General features: G+C 43.9%; 1 long non-coding RNA gene across 1 annotated transcript; it reads right to left on the reverse strand.

The window, feature by feature from the left end:
* Positions 1-9,017: 9,017 nt before the first annotated feature.
* LOC135820824 (uncharacterized) lies at positions 9,018-21,808 on the reverse strand. Its single transcript, XR_010554212.1, has 3 exons — positions 21,563-21,808; positions 14,898-15,013; positions 9,018-9,089 (listed from the first exon to the last, which is right to left on the reverse strand). It is a non-coding gene; the product is annotated as an uncharacterized LOC135820824 (long non-coding RNA).
* Between the last annotated feature and the right edge of the window lie 635 nt (positions 21,809-22,443).

Below are 22,443 nucleotides of genomic sequence, written 5' to 3' on the forward strand. Positions count from 1 at the left end.
AGTTATGCAGCTACTGTCCACGATGGTAACGAGATGATTAACGGTCAGAAAGTGCTATAATAGGGCACAAAACTGACAGGCTACTGAGACATTCAGCGACCCGAGACCTAGCTCTAACACATCTCCAGTGCGCAAACCAACAGCCTTCCAACTTCGAAGGTTCATGGTTACGTAGGACCGAAGAGGGGAAGGTGAGCGCAGCGAAAATGTGCGAGACATATTCCGGGCCATGTTCCGCTCAGATTTGTAATGGGTGAGCTTGTCAGGAGTGGGGTACTTCTTGTACTGGATGTGAGAGTCTCGCTTGTGCTTTAACTGAATTCTTAGTGCCGGAGTGAGCCACGAGGGATTACTGGGTGACAGGGAAGATATATCTCGGCGTATGCATCTGGCCACAGGTGAGTTTCAAAGGCTTTGGCCACTGTGGGTGAGAGGCTCGCAGGTGAGAGAGAACATACGTGTCAAGCTATACAATGCAGTTATCACACCAATACTCCTGTAAAATTGCTCAACATGGTGAGTCCCAAGCAATGTCTTCAAGCGATTAGAAGTATTCCACAGACGTCACATGGCCAGCAATCGAGGACATCTGGGAGTTGTAATTTTTGTACTCCTCCGAGGTGTGATTTTTGGCGTGCTGGGCCAAGCACAAGGAAGCCAGCCACCTGTCAAAAAATGAAGAAAACGGTTGTTGTTTGATCCTTTGGTGTAATCTTTGTAGCTAGTCGAAGCAAGTTGCTGTTTGGAGCAGAAACTGAAATTGACTTTTTTCTGCATGTACTCATGCATGTACTCATGTACTCAGTCATGCAGTCTCACTCGTATTTTAGCTCTTCTTCTGGAATGGATGCTGCTCTGCGCCCCTTGGTGAACATTACCCGCGCTCGTGGAGCAGCTGGAGAGGACCACTGGTATGTCTGGTTCCTGGTTTGAAAGTGGAGAGTCGACTTTTGTGTCTTGAAACAGGAGTAGCTTATTTTGAGTGCTCCTCGTACATTTTTGATCGTGATAGAAATTCTCAGACCAAAGTCAGCGCGATGATGACCGATCAGTTTTCTTATGGATTTTTTAGTTGTTTCGTCTCGTATCTATGTCAGTATGGTGATGGTGAAGTGGAGAGGGTGATTTTCTTCCTCTGGGCTTCGTTCGGCCGACTTTGCTTCGTCCTCGTTGAAAAGTGATGCTGAAAAAAAGGTCGATTCGCAAAATTATGTTGATTTTGAATGTAAGTGATGACATGGGATTGCTGGCTATGATTGCAAAACAGTCGTGGGGATCAAGTACCCTCAATTCATCAAAAATATCGAGCTGTATAAACGCACCAACTCCCAGCCCCTAGGGAAAACCATTGTGAGAGCGAGGTGGCGGTTCTTTGGCCATGTCCTGAGACTAGATGACGATGTACCAGCACGCTTTATGATGGCAGCATACTTCGAAAACCCAAGATCTGCAGCCACCTGGCGGGGCCGGCCACGTACCACTCTGCCACTGAGTCTGCACCAGGACCTGCAGCGTATGGGGGGGGGGGCACTCAAGAAACGTGAGCAACTCGAGAACCTCCATGCCATCGCCCAGTCACGACAAGACTGGAAAGACCTATGCAGCAATGTGATAAAAGCATACATCAAAGCCTAATACTGCTTCCACCTGTGGCAGCTGCATGGCTGTACGTTGTACTAGAACATAACTCATTGACTAACATATTTTGTGAAAATATTATCCTGTAAAAGAATAGGAATGTAAACGATATACCGATGAAAACATAACCTTTAATGCTATTAACACAACCTGTGACTACAATAATCATGAGAACAACCCCAAAACATTTCTTGCAGTTTACTTTCGTAGAGTTTGCAACATTGTGTACCTCAATACAACTTGCAGCTTTCTTCAAAAATATCCTCCACCTTGGTTCTGTCCTAGATTGTATATACATGCATTCATTGTTTCGTCTCATCATTATGGAGCAGCTTATGCGAAGGCTAGCCAAGCTTGCTTGGCGATGCCAACGCGGAAAAGCCTATAATAATAATAATAATAATAATAATTGTCTCTTTCCCTCAAAACCAGTTAATATTTTATGACTTGGGGCTCCCCGCGTGCTAGTTTGTTAGTGAAGTGTGTGGGTACAGTGAGGGCTGCGTCCCACCCGCCTGTGTGGATTCACAGGAAGTGTGAGTTACAAAGTCTGAAGAAAACGTTGAACGGTCTCTGCTTGGATGACGACTACACCATAGCTCAGTGGTCAGAGCATCGCTGGCTACAAGCGAGGGTCCCTGGTTCGAGTCCTGGTGGTGACAGTCAATTTTTTCTTCAGACTTTTCCCGTTTGTCTCTTTCCCTCAAACCAGTTAATAATAATAATAATAATAATACTTTAATAACGAAGGTACGTGTTGGGTCGTAAGTATCCACGCAAACACACATCCAGTCAAAATAAGGCACTTGTCAAAGTATCCGAACGTTTTCGGTCCCTTCTCATCAAGGATTATACAGGGAATGGCTCAAGTTGGAAAGACTAAAACTTATATAGCGTAAAGATATGAGATAACAACACTCGTGACAAGGTGGAAAAAGTATCAAGTTCAGCACGACACATAAACTCGAAGGAAATAATAATAGCGACAAGAACATAGTGAGCAAATTAAGTTACATTGTTAACACCTCGACGAGGAGTAACACCAAACAATTGTAGCGACAACACATTTTCTTTCTGTACGCAAAGTTCAGGATCTAACTTACGGATATACAAAGCTTCTAACACAGCCAGATGCAACGCACATCTACCCAACGGAGCTAAGAATCGCACTTCGTCCATCAAGCAACATCTGTCAGCCCGTACCAATTGTCGTGAGTTGTACAGTGATAATGTGTTCTCAATATTGTCACGTGGTAGATGTGCGTTGCATCTGGCTGTGTTAGAAGCTTTGTATATCCGTAAGTTAGATCCTGAACTTTGCGTACAGAAAGAAAATGTGTTGTCGCTACAATTGTTTGGTGTTACTCCTCGTCGAGGTGTTAACAATGTAACTTAATTTGCTCACTATGTTCTTGTCGCTATTATTATTTCCTTCGAGTTTATGTGTCATGCTGAACTTGATACTTTTTCCACCTTGTCACGAGTGTTGTTATCTCATATCTTTACGCTATATAAGTTTAGTCTTTCCAACTTGAGCCATTCCCTGTATAATCCTTGATGAGAAGGGACCGAAAACGTTCGGATACTTTGACAAGTGCCTTATTTTGACTGGATGTGTGTTTGCGTGGATACTTACGACCCAACACGTACCTTCGTTATTAAAGTATTATCCGCCTCCGACTTCTTGTAAAATAATAATAATAATAATAATAATAAAGGGTTGCTCCCCACACCGGAGCTCGCGCTATTCCGCCGACTTGACTTGACACTTGACACTACTTCGTAATAATAATAATAATAATAATAATAATAATAATACGAACTTAGAACGAACTGTGATCCTAGTTTGAACAATCAACTTAATAATAATAATAATAATAATTGTAAAAGAGAAAAGGACATATGAATACGAGTTTAGAGTAACTCTCCATCACTGTAACATGATACTATATACAGTCAGAAAGTGCAATAACTAGGCACAAAACTGACAGAGTACTGAAACATTCGACGTCCTGACACCTAACTTTAACACATCTCCGTAGCGCTAACCGACAGCCTTCCAACTTGGAAGGTTCAAGGTTATGGAAAGACCAAAGAGGGGAAGGCAAGCGCAACGAAAACGAGCAAAAGCTACAGTCCCAACGGAACAAAGAATGTCGATTGTTACTGGACGATGACGAGACCAGTACGATATTTGACAAAGCGGTCTAACTACAATTCGACTGTATATAGTATCATGTTACAGTGATGGAGAGTTACTCTAAACTCGTATTCATATGTCCTTTTCTCTTTTACATTTATTTATGGCTCAACATCCGAGTTTTAAATAATAATAATAATAATAATAATAATAATACTGCCAACAAATGCCTGGAAGAACACACCCGCCGTGATTGACTGGTTCGAGGGGCCGGAGGAAAAGCAAAACTGCGTTTTTGTATGTTTTGATGTCGTGCAGTTCTACCCATCTATCTCGGAGGAACTATTATCAATGTCGTTGGAGTTTGCCAGAGGCTTCACGTCGGTGTCTTCGGAGGACCAGGAAACAATCCTCCATGCACAGAAATCCCTGCTATTCGGCATCGGGAAAGAGTGGATGAAGAAGGGAAGCGGAGTATTCGATGTGACGATGGGATGCTATGACGGTGCTGAAGTCTGTAAGTTGGTCGGTACGATGACTAACAGACATATCAACGGATCAAGAGACATTCCAGGACGCATCTCAAATGTACAACAATGCGCTCAGAGACAGCGGGTACAATGAGACCGTCCAGTTCTCGCAGGAACGGAAGAGTGGGAAAAGGAAGAGACAAAGGAAGGGACACCGGAATATCACATGGTTTAACCCACCGTTCAGTATGTTTTTCTACCTGAAACCATATTAGCTACATGTATATAAGTGTGTGTTTTAGTTATTACATTTTTATGTGACAGCGTTCCACTGATGACAGTCACAAGAAAACGTTATGGAACTTGACTTTCTTCATTTTTGCTGTTGTTATGAGTGCACAATTTATCTTATTTATTGCCATTTTACGAGTATTATTATTATTATTATTATTACGAAGTAGTGGTTGCGACTTCGGCGATTATTTGTAAGAAAGGGTTTGCTCCCCGCACTGGAGCTCGCGCTATTCGTCAAGTGTCAAGTATAGTCGGCGGAATAGCGCGAGCTCCAGTGTGGGGAGCAAACCCTTTATTATTATTATTATTATTATTATTATTATTATTATTATTATTTGTAAGGAATGGTTTGCTCCCCACACCGGAGCTCGCGCTATTCCGCCGTGTCAAGTAAAGTCGGCGGAATAGCGCGAGCTCCGGTGTGGGGAGCAAACCATTCCTTACAAATCATCGCCGAAGTCGCAACCACTACTTCGTACTGTTGTGCCCAGCACGGGCTTGCGACTAGTTGGTTTGGAGGTGACGGCGTTGCGAATGACCGAGGGTCCTCGACGTCTGTCTCACCATCCAGGAGCGACACTGACTCACGCTGCTATCTGGTGTTCACGAGGTGTTTGTCGCGCTGGAAACGGAGCGTCTCTGTAAGTTTGTATCCCTGGTGATGTTTGTGCCTGGAGAGCACTATATAAGTGGTGCTCTTCAGGCACAATCTTCCTCAGCCTACTCAAGCTCAACTGATGAGGGGTGAATTCCCTGAAACACTGTGTATTGAGCAGGGAGTGGTGCTTTCTTGCAGGTTTGCCGAGTCGAAGGTTCGATGGACTTCTCGTGTGCTCTGGATGGCAGTCGTGAGTCAGTCAAGTGTCAAGTAAAGTCGGCGGAATAGCGCGAGCTCCGGTGTGGGGAGCAAACCATTCCTTACAAATCATCGCCGAAGTCGCAACCACTACTTCGTATTATTATTATTATTATTTGTAAGGACTGATGAGGGGTGAATTCCCCGAAACACTGTGTATTGAGCAGGGAGTGGTGCTTTCTTGCAGGTTTGCCGAGTCGAAGGTTCGATGGACTTCTCGTGTGCTCTGGATGGCAGTCGTGAGTCAGTCAAGTGTCAAGTAAAGTCGGCGGAATAGCGCGAGCTCCGGTGTGGGGAGCAAACCCTTTCTTACAAGTCATCGCCGAAGTCGCAACCACTACTTCGTATAATTATTATTATTATTAAAAAGCTTCCGTGGAGATAAAAATATAATCAACGCAATAAATAGAGTAAGCTGCGCACTCAGTACAAACACCATAAGCAAAACTTGTTTTCATGTAAATAAAGAAGCTTGTTCCTAAACGTTTTCGTCGCCATCTCATCAGAGGATTACTGGCAAATCAACAAAAGCTCTTAACTCAAAATATATACGCACAATGCAAGTAATAAGTTAGACCCTAACTAGCGCGATAAAATGAGAGCTGAAAGAAACATTACACCATTCAACGATATCAGGTGACAACAGATGCGATAAATTCACCACTAGAAAGTTACCATGCAACCACAAACGAGAACTACTGATCTAAATTCACAAACAATTTCAACGTAAACAAATTCTTTTTCTGCCTACACAAAATCGGCTTGGTGGTAAAAATGTAAATAGACTCCAATACACGCAAATACCTTTGACTACGTGAACGAGACCAAACCGAAAAGCAATCATCAGCATAACTAGAACGACAATCACTATTCTAAACAAGATGGTTGGCGATAGAAGATTCATACACCCTAACACCGCTACTAGAAAACAAGTTTTGCTTATGGTGTTTGTACTGAGTGCGCAGCTTACTCTATTTATTGCGTTGATTATTATTATTATTATTATTATTATTATTTTGATTGTTCAAACTAGGAACACAGTTCGTTCTAAGTTCGTATTATTATTATTATAATTATTATAGGCTTTTCCGCGTTTGCATCGCCAAGCAAGCTTGGCTAGCCTTCGCATAAGCTGCTCCATAATGATGAGACGAAACAATGAATGCATGTATATACAATCTAGGACAGAACCAAGGTGGAGGATATTTTTGAAGAAAGCTGCAAGTTGTATTGAGGTACACAATGTTGCAAACTCTACGAAAGAAAACTGCAAGAAATGTTTTGGGGTTGTTCTCATGATTATTGTAGTCACCGGTTGTGTTAATAGCATTAAAGGTTATGTTTTCACATGTATATCGTTTACATTAGAGAGGTTCTGCTACACGGAACTACGTACCAAACTCCGTGTCAACTGCAGTGAAGTTTGACACGGATTTTTCGTACGTTGCACCGGTTCTGCTGTACGTAGCATGCTCGAACCATGCACGAACACTCCGCCACATGTACTCTGTACGCTCACTTTTCACACGGAGTCCGGTCCGTGTGAACCGCGCTTCACACGGAAAACGGTATGAAAAAATCCGTATCAAACTAAATCCCGTACGCGTCGAAGTTTCCAAACGTACTTTGGCACGTTATACCGTGTGGCAGAACCTCACTATTCCTATTCTTTTACAGGAAAATATTTTCACAAAATATTTTGGTCAATGAGTTACGTTATAGTACACCGTACAGCCATGCAGCTGCCACAGGTGGAAGCAGTATTAGGCTTTGATGTATGCTTTTAACACATTGCTGCATAGGTCTTTCCAGTCTTGTCGTGACTGGGCGATGGCATGGAGGTTCTCAAGTTGCTCACGTTTCTTGAGTGACCCCCCATACGCTGCAGGTCCTGGTGCAGACTCAGTGGCAGAGTGGTACGTGGCCGGCCCCGCCAGGTGGCTGGAGATCTTGGGTTTTCGAAGTATGCTGCCATCATAAAGCGTGCTGGTACATCGTCATCTAGTCTCAGGACATGGCCAAAGAACCGCCACCTCGCTCTCACAATGGTTTTCCCTAGGGGCTGGGAGTTGGTGCGTTTATACAGCTCGATATTTTTGATGAATTGAGGGTACTTGATCCCCACGACTGTTTTGCAATCATAGCCAGCAATCCCATGTCATCACTTACATTCAAAATCAACATAATTTTGCGAATCGACCTTTTTTCAGCATCACTTTTCAACGAGGACGAAGCAAAGTCGGCCGAACGAAGCCCAGAGGAAGAAAATCACCCTCTCCACTTCACCATCACCATACTGACATACTAAAAAATCCACAAGAAAACTGATCGGTCATCATCGCTGACTTTAGTCTGAGAATTTTTATCACGATCAGAAATGTACGAGGAGCACTCAAAATAAGCTACTCCTGTTTCAAGACACAAAAGTCGACTCTCCACTTTCAAACCAGGAACCAGACATACCAGTGGTCCTCTCCAGCTGCTCCACGAGCGCGGGTAATGTTCACCAAGGGGCGCAGAGCAGCATCCATTCCAGAAAAGAGCTAAAATACGAGTGAGACTGCATGACTGAGTACATGAGTACATGCATGAGTACATGCAGAAAAAAGTCAATTTCAGTTTCTGCTCCAAACAGCAACTTGCTTCGACTAGCTACAAAGGACTGATCCCTGTCTATATTCTGCCTGTACAATGTCCTTCATTACTTTTAAAATTGCTTGTCCACCCAGCTTCGCGAAATCCCTTCTGGCACTCTCTTCAAATCCTAGATATCCCTGCTGTTGCAGAACTCTGTATGCTCGTGTAGCAACCACCCTGCCCATACACGTATTCACTAATCCCTGCTCACCCAATTTTTCATCACTCTTCCTCCTCTCTCACACAATTATCGCTTATTGGTCACTGGGTACCGTGAGAATAAAGTTTTGACAACAACCACGTTATGAATTTGCAGTTGAAAGCCCTATTTGAATAAGGTGACGAGCTGTCTTTGATGATGCTGTGCGGTCCATGTACCCCATCTTTTTCATAGCTACGGGAAGAAAGCTGCGTTTACACAAAGACAAAATGAAACGAAACGAAACGTAACGAAAACGGGCTGGCCTCGAATCGTTTTCAAATCTTTTACACGAGAACAGAAAATCGTTTTGAACCGTTTACACTAAAACGGAAAACGGGCGATCAGGCTAGAGTTAGCACGTGCTGGTTTGGCGCAAGGGCGGGAAGTAACACGTTAGTTGGAGTTGGTACGTGATGGTGGTCGCAAGGAATGGGTGTTTCCTGCTAGTTATATTCTGGCAAAGAATGGTTTCCATGACCGCGCTCCGTTTCCAATCGTTTTCACTGTTTTCACCGTTTACACGAGAATGAAAACGTTTTGAAAACTTTTCAAAACACTTTGAAGTGCTTTTCTATTTCGTTCCGTTTAGGTATCGTTTTCGGTCGTTGTCGTGTAAAGATTAGTAGTAAACGCAACAATATCATTCCGGTTGGCGTATTTCGTTGTCGTGTAAACGCAAATCGTTTTCAATCGTGTAAACGCAGCCTTAAGCATCATTACCGCATAGTGGGGACTGTTGATTGCCATTTAGAGTGAGACTCGTTTTGAAAATTGACTTACATATCCGTAATGATCTTGTTATTCTGAAATGCTGAGCCACTGAGATTCATCAAACGCTCTTGGCTCAAATCACTAGATGCAATAAAGCACAGAATAAAGCGGTATTTTATACAAAAAATAACGGACCAAGGAACTACACGTTATGCTATACAGTCCATTAACACCACCAGTTACTAAACAATCAGCTCGTGCGATAATACCGCACGACACTGACCGACGGTACAGACGTTTGACGGCTGTTATGCATGCATAATCCAGCGACATTATGTACCGTACGACATGTCCCCGTCACCCAGTGATCCATGATGCGGTCTTACACGACCTTGCTGCCTTTTTCAAATCTCTGGAAATATTCGGCAAGGTTTAGCCTATGTTTCTGTCGATTCCAGCCGTTTTCCACGCTGGATTCGCGAAGTCTCGGCGAATTCACCTTCCTGCCTTCAAGCTGCGCAAGCAGATATTTTGATCGTCAAACTGCGCAATGGGAAAGTGAAGTTACGATCTTTTTCATTTCGTTCTTCCTCGGCGTGCCGGCCATTGGCGTTTATCAGAATTGGCTCACATTTGAGGCTTCCTCCTAAGGAGTGCAGAATTTTTGGCAGCCTTCATGCCAATTTTGATTGAAACGTTTGTCCTTTTCCTACATCGTAGTTATATTTTCATTGCCTCCCAGATTATCGTTTTCGTGCCCAAGTCGATTTGCGTGGCGTACTTGGACGTCAGTTGCAAGTGTTTGCTGATATATGCAGAACGATTGGAGGTGTGTTCTCCTGCCTCAATGTCTAACGAAGAGCCCGGTTTCGTCCACCATAGGAGGGATCCGTGCATGCTTAATTCTGGATGTCAGCAAGTACAAATCAGACATGCATCCAATGAACATTTTTTGAAATCCATGCTTTCGAAATGTATGTGAAAGCAGGACATTGTGTACAGATTTTAAATGTTAGACAGATAGGCATGGGTTTTTGTATTACTAGTTTTACTGCAGATTTAGGCCTCGCACAATGAAGTCTGTCGACGCATGCGTGAAGACCATACGGAAATACTTAAAGCAATGGAACAACAACAAACGGCACCCATGATTCAGCTTATAATTATATCTTGCAATGCATCAGCACTAAGCACAGCATGGCACGCAGAACAGTGCCGCAGCCGCTGGTGATGACCGTACCCGGTTTTACCACTCTCGGCGTTCATGATAATTACATGTAACATGTTCAATATGCAAATGATTATGTAGAACACTAATAGGCTATCCTCGTACACTCCTCACTAGAGTCCCTCCTGAACTGCTTTCTTCTTCAGTGAGGACTACTGTACAAGCTGCATTATGCAGAGCATCGGTTGCTACCGGAGTGTGTAGCCAAAACAAACAGGTTATTAATCTGATGCGAATAAGATGCACAGCATCACGCATCTTCATGACTGTGCCATTCCTATGGAGCTGGCGCAGGGCTTGATGGCAATGCAGTTCACCTACTGAATTGACAGATGTCCATGAATTCATATTAAAATAACAAGTCGGTCAAGTGAGAATTCAAGTCGGCAGGAATAGCGCAAGCTCCCACGTAGGGAGCAACACACAATTCCACAAGTATCGCCGAAGTCGCATCAACCTCTCCTTCACATTAATTACAATACGGCGAATTAAATCAAAGCTGTAAGAAGCAAAACAATTCTGTGACTTGAAACAAGCATTGAAAGAATAGCACCTATAGCAGGTCCATGTGCTTTAAAAGTTAGAGACTGGAAGATATCCTCTATTTGTACACTAACAACACCAACATGGAAGCGTTGCGGGCAACCAACTCCGCCATGCTATGACACTTGATGATGTATTGCGGTACTTTGCTTATCACTGCAAGCCCACCGGTTGACTTGACCAACATCCATTGCTTCTTTCATGACGAAGATCAGCAGTGCAACCACCTCCTCCGATGCCGCACTTATTGGAGGAGCACATTCTACTGGAAATGAAGCACTTTAATGTTCAGTTAGTGCTGATCTGAAATAGTATGGAGAGCAGGGTGGTGAAGGGTTACACGCAAATTCAACATCCTTGCCGATGAGCACTGTGGAGCATGTGCAATGCAGAAACTGCTGTCCAATAGTATACAGAATCTGATTTCCAGCAATCCTAAAATCCTCACATTGATCCCCAAGGTGAAGAGCACATGCATGAAGAGACGTACACGTAGCTGCTATGTCATCAACTTTGCGTTGAGAGAGTAGCAGACGATCGAATTCTATCCTTCTCCTTCTCCAAGATGAATTGCAATCAGTCTAACGATTTACTTGTGCTCTTTTCTTGTGTACGGAAATCTGGCTGTAAGCTGTCCTCAGGGGAGAACATGTTCTAGAATAAGAGCAGTGGGGTTCCATCTGTTCACGTCATGATGGTAGCGAGTCAAGCAAACGTGCCCCCTTCTTGTTCCGGAGTTTCAAACACACCTAATTCCATGATGTTCATGCATTGCAATGACGATACTGGCAAGACCAATGGACAATAAGGTCGAACCACGATTCAAGATGTCTCAGTACTCTGTCAGTTTTGTGCCTAGTTCTTGCACTTTCTGACTGTACATAGTAGTGTTGAAGCGAGCATATCTATAAAAATAAAAAGAACGATCAGTTCCACTAACGAGCAAGCTATCGAGCGAGCTAACGAGTTTCATTGATGTGGCAAATATGAATTTTTGAATATACTTTTTTCAAAGTTCGATTTTTCAGCTGGTTCAAATTATCACCGCAAATTATCACCACTGGCATAATTGGGGTTGCTGCTGCTTCACTTCGGACTTCTGTTTGGTGTCGAGATGTTTTCGGCGCCGTGGTTAAGTAGCCTTTGTAAGAATAGACCGTTTTGCAAAGATTGCAAGTAGCCCTGGTCTTCGCTGCATCGCGGGAGAAAACTTCCAAACGACTGAGCGTAACTTTCACTCAGATGCGGAACAAGACATCAGTAGAGTCCACCAAAGCTGCAATGACAACACAAGCAACTCAAGTGTGGTGCAGGCATCCAGACACTATAACTGCGAGTGATTTTCACTTTGAGCGGGACCGGACTCTCTATCGACCAGGGAATCGTAACATATTTTACGACTCCCCGGTCGACATGTACTGCCATGTGTACGGAGTACGGTGTACGGTGTTCGTTAGTGCAAACGAGCTGGCCGCACAAACGAGCAGAGTTTCTGGCGAGCGAGCTAACGAGTACCGGTTGAGATCGTTTTAACACTAGTATGTAGAATCTAGTTACAGTGATGGAGAGTTGCTCTTAACTCGAATTCCTATGTCCTTTTCATTTCTACAGTTATTGTTGGTTCAACATCCGACTTTAATATATTTATTCTCTTACAGCTGTGACTTCTTTCACTTGTGATTTTTTCTCCTCCCCTCCCCATTACTTCCCATAACTATTATCAATAACCTTGCCATGCCGTGTATGTCGCTCACATGTATAAAAGGAGGCGCCATCGCCTGTTTGTGTAATTCTAAAGCTGGTTCTCCAACTCGGCAAATCAGTTGATCTATGCGACTTTGTGCCTTTGTATCACTTTGATGTTTGTATAGCAAAAGGCATGCAACAATGTTAGTGAAAAGACCCTAATGTATTATCTGTAGGGGTCAAATGGGTGTTCCGGGTACCCGGGTACCTGCCCGTTAATCTCAGGTACCGTTAGTAAAAGGGTACCCGTTTGTAAAAAAAAGTTGGATTTCGATGATCCTATCGTATGCCAAGACTCAAAATAGGAGTGCGGATACTCTTTTTCTTTTCCTGTGCATTCCCGCTTTCGACTTTGTCAGGCAGGAGCAGGCTGAAAGACAGCCGTTCTCTCCACTCTAGTCCAAGTAAAAATCCTCGTACTGGAGGTTTTTGATTGTAATATGAGAAAATGCAAGACTTGAAACCGAGTCGTTCGAGGTGGCAGCTCAGTTACTAGAAAGTTACGATGGTTCTCCGACATCGACATCGAACCTGCCACAGTACTTGAAAATGAACTAGTGTCACCAGGCTGAGTGACCAGTCGGAGTGTCACACACGGCGATGTCCGTAGGTGGTAGCTATGATACTCATGGTTGTAGTTTGTTCGACGAACTAGGTTTAGTTGAAAAGTTGTTCGAAATATTGCATACAAGATTACAGATTTGTGAAGATTCGTTTCACGAGTTCAACGAGCTAGCACTAGCAGCTAGCTGGCCAGCAGCACATCAACTGTGTCAGGCACCCCAGCTAGCAATGGGTGAAAACATCTTCTGAATGGGAAGAGTACCAGTTCTCTGCGAACATAGCAAATAGGATTGGGCGAGATCATGGGAGTTTTGCTAAACTATTCTGTCCTTGCATGGCTTGAATCACATCGATCTGCAGTTGATTTGCATACATGTATCAAAATACATGTATCACTAGGACCATGTACGATTGTAACTGCCTGTGAAGTTATGTTTATGGGCAAATGTACGGATGACATTAATTTGGAACCTTCATTGCCATAATATTATCATGAGACACGAATAAATAGAATGCGAATCATAATGTGGTATCAAAATAAAACCTGAGAATATACAAATTTAAATCATGATTTATGTGATAAATGCACACAAAAATAATATGGCTGCTAAAGGGTACCCGTTAACCCGCCCGTTAAGAAAATTACCCGTTCGTTAGTTAAAGGTACACCCGTTTGAGCCCTAATTATCTGCATCAAAACTTGTTTCATTTATTCAAAAGGATCAAAAGAATAACTCCATCATTGAATAGTGTTCAATGTGAATACTAATATGGGCACAAGTGCTGAATATTTCTACTTCCTCCGCGTCATCGAAATTGTCGCAGTTTTACTAGTGACTTGTCACTTGTTACTGACAACTCCATAAGCTAAGCCATTCAAAACCTATTACACAGTATGATAGTCTGAAGACTAGAGTAACGTTCCAGGACAGTTGGACTGAGAGTTTTCATGCAGAGATGAAGTCCTCGTCGTCGCTGATGTCAATGGACGCAAAAAATATCGCTCCGAAACATTTCAAGGAAGGTTAAAAGTTGGTCGCGCCTCATCTCAAACACTTTGACATCCTCCACAGGACAAGAGCTGCTATGCTTGTCGTTTGCTAGCTCTGGATGATTTCTACTTTACCACCAACGAAGCCTAGTAAGAATACACGATCGTTGCGAGGTCGGTTGATTACCGTCGGCGGAATCACGTCGATCTTGAAATGAACTTTTTTTAGCCGTGGCATGCTCATTTATTTTAGCTGTGCGGTCACAGCTCATGCAGATAAGTGTACCATCACGTCCAGCTCGCCGTCTTTTTCAGCATCACTGGTATCATGGTAGGGCACCTGCCTGTGCATCACTAGCACTACGTGTGGAGTCTACACTGCTCTTGCAGGTACAATCATGTACTGAGTGTGTCAGCCAGAGCGACACATTTTATCGCTGTTGCAGGCATTTAGTTTGCTGATCCCTCGATTTTTCTCCAAGCGCTGCCACTTGTTCCATGAAGTCATTCTCACCCCAGCTAAGGTAAAACAGAGATGAGGCTGGAGTGAATGGCCATTAGCACGAGAAATGTGCAGGCTGCAACGCCTGACTAATCTCAGCGAGTCGAAATTACTATCGCAGCGACATCAGCAAAGAAATTGCGTCTAGTTCAAAAATTCCAGCTTTCAATAACAGAAAATAGAACTTTGCCATCACCCTATACTGCTGACTATCGCTTATGTCCGATTCCTTGCCTCTGGTACGAATGCTGGTGAGTAAATACCCCGTTTTATATCAAAAGTCAAACTGCAACAGTTTCGATGACACAGAGGAAGTAATTGCTGCTTTGAATACGTAAGTGAAAGCTTTCAAACGCCAGACCATGTAGAACTCACATTTGGGCAATGTTTGGGCACGACATGACAACTCCGTTGCTACATGTACACGAAACACAGGCTTTGGAAGGTTCACTCCAAGCTAGCACCATACAAATCACAGCTACCGATAAGACCTGCGAATATCCAAAGGATATGACCAGACGCACAACCAGAACAGAACAGAAAACGTTACGGCTTCGGGTAGAAACTCAAAAATACAACGCAGCAGTGTTATTAATTACCTAAACATAATATTTGTATACGTACACAAGGACGCTAAACATTCTAAGTTTGCGGAGGAGATGAGAAAGTCAACGCTGAGGTGCAAAAATATAGGTAGAATCTGGATAAATCAAACCCCAGTATGCCAGGGCATTCCAATTATCCAACCCCAAGAACATATGCCCGTTTTGAGGTTCGCATTACCAGACTTTGCTATTCCCGTAGCTATGCAAAAGGTGTAACTTCAGTAACGTATTGCGCTAGCCAGGGTCCACACAGCTTTAATGCCATGTGTTTGTTTGTTTTGTGCCGTCGCGTACGTCGGCATGCCTGGCGCTATCCCGTACCTGTCTCGTACCGTACCATTAGAGACAGCTGGCCACAATATTCAAATAGGGCTTTCAAATACAAGATCATAACGTGCAGCAGCTGGGAAGAATGAGTATGTATGCGAAGTATATCGGGGGGATGCATGCGGTGTGATAGTGCGGGTTCGAATCCTAGGTTATGTCTTGAGTAAATTAGGAGAGATGAAAAATTTATAGCATCACTATGCTTTTTTGCCTTGGGCATCAAGGTGGTAGACGGTGTCGTATTACCTTCGAATGCGAAGAGAAAGTTATTTTCTTTCGCTCAGGGCCCTACGCTATTCTTATTTGCCTAGCTCATCATGCATGTTATTCGTACAGATGGAAACTTTTGCAGTACAATGATGTAGCCGACCAGTTCGTTATGGCATGTTTGGGCATTGTAGCCGTCATGGTCGAAGTATAACACTATATCCAATTAATGGAGAAAAAAACATTTCCATCAGTTCTAATAACATGCACGAGCTAGGCAAAAAAAAGCTTAGCGTAGGACCCTGAGCTTCCAAGCTCTCTCATATTAATATCAAGAGTAGTAAAATTACGATTGAGCTGGCTTTAAACTCTGATAAGGCCGCTGGCGGCAACGTTGCTCATATGTCGTTTCCTGGATAACGAGACAGACCTCATTCTAAAAAAAAAAGCATAATACAATATTGAGTGACACGTTTCCTATTCTTTAGTCCGCTATACTACAGAAACCCATTTAGCAGAAAAGCATTTAAAGGAAGCCATGATGCGCTTCTAGCAGGGCACAGAACTGAAGGTGGCTGGGCTAGTAGTAGTAGAAGTATTAGTAGTGTTTATAGACTAGGGAGTCCCAACAGGCATGGCCCCGCCATTGTTACAGGGAACCCTAGGTGAATCTTTGTGAGGTGAGCAAATGTACCAGCAGATTGTACCCGACGACAATTTGGAAGAAAAGCATTCCACCGACCTGCCGCCAGAAATGAAACCGAGTGCAGTCCATACTCAATTTCTACAGTAGGAAATACTAAGGCAGCTGTATCCTGGCCACGAGTACGAGCATTTGTGTGCGAGCCAGCTGAACACAGGGTAAACAGTGATTGAAGGAGTTGCTAGCAATTGATGACCAGTACTAGTGATAGACAAAACCGTATAGTTTCAAATTAACTCTTTACTCAAACGAATGCAGATGACACAGTTGTAGAACTAATGCAGTTGGGGTCATTCTATCTAAACCAAATGCATTTTTCATCGCAATGTGGCTGACCGTTACCAGCCTGGGTATATGGGATAGTTTTCAAACAGTGCACATACGCATTACTTGCATATCCTAGATAAAAAATCATCGATAAATAAAATAATACTGACTGGTTTGAGGGAAAGAGACAAATAAAATAATATTTAAATAATAATCATTAGTATACAGAGGTATTTCACAGTAGAGACAGGGGAAATGACAATATCTTTACAGGTCAGGTACACTTTACAAGGCTGGGCTCGTGCACGCAGGGCAGGACGCCGCATCAACCTGACCTGTGTCTTAAAGGAGTTGAACCGAAGGCCATTTTCATCGAGGTGATGCTCTAGCCACCGCATACTATCCTTCAAGCGTAGCATGATTGTAGCCACATCAGAGCTGACTGCGATTAGTGAGATAGTCTGAGAATCACTTGAGGACAGTGTTGCCTACGCCAGTTGCGGCTAGCTCATCCAGTAGACCTGTGGGGTGCACACGGTCGAACGCCTTGCCCATATCCGCAAAGACTTCTAGTCAATTTCTGTCTATGCAAAGTGTCATGGCATCCTCACAGCTATGATGTGAGAGGTACGCAAATTGTTCAGCTGCTATGGCAGATAGGTTTGGATTCTGGGTGAAATACGAAGTGACTTAATTGTGGGCAATCTTCTCTAGGATCTTGGCAGCGATATGTAACAGTGAGATTGGTCTGTAGATGGTGGCTGAGGTCTTATCACCGGATCTGTAAACAGGGCAGACATGGGCAATCTTGTAGGCAGCAGGAAAGATGCCAGACCTAAGGGACTGGGGGACGATAAAAGTTAGGGGATACGAGACTTAATCTCTGCATTATTTCAGGATGCCGTACAGAATATCATAGGAGCCGGTGGCTTCGCTGGATGCAAAATATTCAAGCAACTTCGAGATGGCATCGACGCTGACAGTATAAAACTCCAAAAGGGTAGCGCCATTGGGGTCTGCAAGAGGCAGGGGCACCTTGACTGGTCTGGCAGGGTCATGGACGATCTCGGCAAAGGCACTAGTAGTCGTCAGATCAGCGAGTGTGGCTGCTGGTGCAGCCCTCACTGCTGTTCTACCAGACTAGCTATTGATACTGGCCCATTAGCCTCGTGGGTCATGGTGACGATTTTCGAACTCTCTGATGTAATACTGTGACTTCAGCTGCCTATTGAGGAGAGTGCCTTCTCGCCGTATTGCACGATACATCTGCCAAAGCTCATGATCTGACGGGTGACTGTGTACCTTTCTATGTATGTGGATTCGTTGCTGGAGGAGGTGTTTCAACCGAGGTGTCTAGCCAGCTACCGACTCTGGAAAAGCCTGCCCGATAATATGAAGTCGCTAGTATCTGACGGTGGATTCAAACGCATGCTACGCGTATTTTTATTCGGTTAAATGTAATGGCTTTCATAACCTGCTGATGAGGCTCGATAGAATCATACTACGATGACCCGACTTGTAAATTTGAGATCTCTTTTTCTCAGATGGAGAGCCAAGGAACTTTTTAAACATGGAAATCGATAGCATACCTTGTGTTCACAATTTCCCATGTTTATAATACAAACCGTTTTCCTGCTCGTCCTAACCCTGCCTCCCCTCACTCTTACTTCCATTTTCGTATTATAATTTTAATTTTACTTTCTCTTCATCTCTGACTCTTTTTACTGGTTGTCATCGCTTTCATAATACCGTAAAGTATCGTTGATCCGCCCCCTCTCTAATTCCCACCCCCTGTCGATTTTCTACATGTGAAGCGATTTCGGCGTAGACAACGAAATACGATGTTGAACCGACGCTTGCACTGCTGTACTCAGGATGAGAATGTGCACAATTTAGCACATCGAGTCTGATCCTCCAAGTTGTTGTACATCGTACTTCACTTGACAGCCTCGATCTAATTCCAGCCCCCTGTCGAAAAACCAGCTGGGAAGCGGCATGGCGTGGGGGCGGATCAACGGTACTTTACGGTATTGGGCAGAACTGCCCGTTTGACATGCGATGTATATTAAATAAACAACAAAAACAACAACAGCTTGCTCACTCCATAAAATATCAATATGCCCCACAACACATACGCATGCTCAACACCCCCACTCAAGTTACGGCCCAGCACAGCCTTCGACACGCACGCACTTGGCACCTCCCACCCTCGAGAACCGATCGGTGTAAAGACTCCCCACTGTACAAGTCCCTAGAATACTACAATGCCCTCCCTGCTAGCATTCATGGCGTCGCCTCCCAAACTGCTTTCAAACAAGAAATCTGCTCACTGCCGATTAACTCAATCTGCTCCTGCAGCGCTCACCCTCTCCCATACTTGTAAAGTTCAAAGTGATGTAAATCACTTTCCAACTGTTTAACCCACAATTTCTTCTTCTCATAAATGTATCTCTTCTTGGCGATGGTGCCATCGTGAGCATAAAGAATTCAAACAACTTTGGTGCTTTTTTGACAACATTCACATCATCTTTGTTCAATATGCGTACATGTTGCGAACTACACCCTTGTTTGGTTCGATTGGGCCAGCGTTGCTCGGACTACACCGTGTGCCCGCACTCAATCCAGATTTGCCAATCGATGAGACCCCTGCTGGAACATTTTCTCCGCTGCTTGTTATGACCAGCACGAGCGGTGAAAGTACAATATGAGATTAAGACCACGTGATGTGTGAAACTTTCGCTGTTTGCGGATCTACAGTTGTGGCAAGTGAAATCCGACACTTGTCATAGGGGACAGCGCCACAAATGGACCCCAATGATGTAATGTACTGCACCTAATTTGTACTATAGAGCCGTATGCATTCCAAACAGATCGAAAGGTCACAGTGTAGATACACACAGTTCACAAACATGGTACACATAAGGAGTATTGGTATCCAATCCCTATACATTTTTGCAAACATCTTTTTGAACCTTGACTGTGATGAGTACGAGTTTTGTCATCAGACAGATAAAGTTGTATGTAACACATGTACGAGGTGATTCGCAATTTATGGACATGTCGCAATTTTTGGACAAATCAGTTAAATATCGAAGTAGAGTCCTCCTGAGTCGTTGTCCTTTCCTTGGTGGACAAATCTTTGACGAGAGTGTCTTTGTGTGGTCCTCAAGTTTCTTCGTGCCAATTTTTAGCGGTGAAGGCCGTTTCTTTCTGGGCGTTTTCTTTATTATTCTTAGGTAATGTAATGAGTAATTTTGAAAATTTCGATTAAATAAAGAGAGAGCTTGGAAGCTAAGGGCCCTACGCTATGCCTTGATGACCTAGACAAAAAAGCATAGAGATGTTATGAACTTTTATAAATTTCTCCTTTTTTTAAGACATAACCTGGGATTCGAACCCGCACTATCGCCCTGCATGCATCCCCCGATACACTTCGCATACATACTAATTCTTCCAAGTTGCTTCACATTATGATCTTGCATTTGAAAGCCCTATTTGAATATGCATTGGGGCCAGCCGTCTTTGATGGTGCGGTACGGGAGAGGTACGGGACAGATACGGTCGAGGATAATACGACACCGTCTACCGCCTTGATGACCTAGGCAAAAAATGCATAAGGATGTTATAAATGTTTCAATTCGTCTATTTTTTTAGGCATAACCTGGGATTCGAACCAGCGCTATCGCCCTACATGCATTCCCCCATACACTTCGCATTCATACTCATTCTTCCAAGTTGCACGTTATGATCTTGCGTTTGAAAGCCCTATTTGAATATTGCGGCCAGCTGTATGTGCATGTGGCCAGCTGTGTTTGATGGTACGGTACGGGACAGATACGGGATAGCGCCAGGCGTGACACAAACACACAAACAAACAAACACACAAATACCAAATTAAAGCTGTGTAGACCCTGGCTAGCACCAGACGTTACTGAAGTAACGTCTTCTGCATAGCTACGGAAATAAATGAATTAAAATGATTGAGGATTCCGTTGACTCTACGTTGCATAACGGAGAGAATGTCGGCATGGGGATGTTGTATCCCTTCCATCAACTCCAGGGACTATGTCTTCCAGCTCGAATCCGCCTGGAAGAGTCTCCTCGCCTTCTCAACCGGTGCGTTTGTGGAGGGGTTCTGGTCAGGAGAAATCTCTTTTAGCAGTGCGAGCGTTCCACTCACCTGGCGCCAGTGAACACTTCCTAACCAAGAAGGACGCAGCGGCTAGTTACGGCGCTAGCCCTCCACTCTTTGCGAAATATGAGAAGGAGATGGGCCACACTGGAGTGCTCTCCTCTGTTCTTGAATATGACGTCCATGTAAACCCTTGAGTGACCCTTTAAATTGTGTGTCATATTGAAAAGCCTTGAAAAGATTGCTATGAACGGCCTGTCATTAGAACTCATATCAGCCGGTCTCATAGGCATAGCCTCACCCCATTTTCATGTCCTGTGCAAGTTTTACTTGTTCACACCATTGCAGACTGCTGCTAGATGCTATTTAATTTAGTTGTCCAATAATTGCTCACATTGAAAAAGCAGTAGAAAAAGACACCTTCAATCAGGTCAAGTTGTGGCCGCATGCTTCAACTCTATGCCTTCAGGTGTGTGGGGTGGTGGTAAAGCATAAGTGTGCCAGAAGAAAGCAAGAAAGAAATTTTAGTTATCTTACAAACCAACATAATGGGGTGGTATTTAATTTGAGTGTCCAAAAATAGCAAATGACCTCGTACTGTACGTATGCAGGGCTGCAGGGGCTGCAGACTGCATGGTGCAGTCCCTTATGCCAAGTGTTGGATTTCACTTGCCACAACTGTATTAAAGGGCATGCAGATTTGCACTTATCATAATATAATTATGTTCTTGATAACACAGTAGATGTCTACAAGTGACAACAAAGAAAACTAACAGCTATAGAAATATTGAGTACTTACACAAAAGTTTGAAGCGTTCATGATGTCTTCGTTGCAAACAGCCTGTGAGATCCAAGGATATTATGCCACATAGGAACTTGGGTTCCCTCTCTCGACAGCCCTCCTTCTGTTGCGAAATGCCGATTGGTCGTACAGAGAAAAACCAGTACTAGTAGTGCTTTTCGGAAAAGCCGGGGCAAAGTGCTCCTTCTCTTGGCAATGGTACTGATGACTGTGAAAGAAGAACTGTGCGGGAGTACATGTACCGGGTTCATGCACTAATGCTATTCTGTTAGGCTTTGCAAATTTGGTTACATGAGAAATTTCAACCCGGGTCGAGTTCAGGCCCAGTTGAAAGTCTGTACGATAGACAAAATGAGTGATGCGCACAGAGAGACCCCATATGTAGAGTTGCACACTTTTGGGGGTTACGAAAACTCACAGCACGTGTGTCAGATCCGTTCGTACTACGTACAAACGAAGTATAGCGTGCAAGCAGTTTTGTTGACAAAACTACAATTACCGCAAAATCCCGCCAGCAGGCCAGAGCGCCTCTAGCTCTACCGCCTCGACGCTTTGGGGGGGGGGGGGGGAGGGGCGGATGGGCGAGTCCTACTTGCTGCATGCAGTCCTGTACTATATTGTACTGTACATGAAAAAGTACTTACCTTGCGGTACCCTACAAAAACTGTTCGTGCATCTCGTACACCGACCAAAAGTCAAGAGCCAGGAGTCGTACAGATCCGTCAAAAATCAGGGTTTGTGCGATCCCTGGCCTGGTCAAGAGGATGGGCATCAGGGAGTAGTACAGTACCTGCTACCTTGGCCGGGCCATTCACACGACGTGCAAACATTTGCACGCGTGTGATCAAGATAACACTGGCAAACCGTGATCCAGTTCA

The sequence above is a fragment of the Sycon ciliatum genome, chromosome 7, assembly GCF_964019385.1.
Source record: "Sycon ciliatum chromosome 7, ocSycCili1.1, whole genome shotgun sequence".
NCBI classification, from domain to species: Eukaryota; Metazoa; Porifera; class Calcarea; order Leucosolenida; family Sycettidae; genus Sycon; species Sycon ciliatum.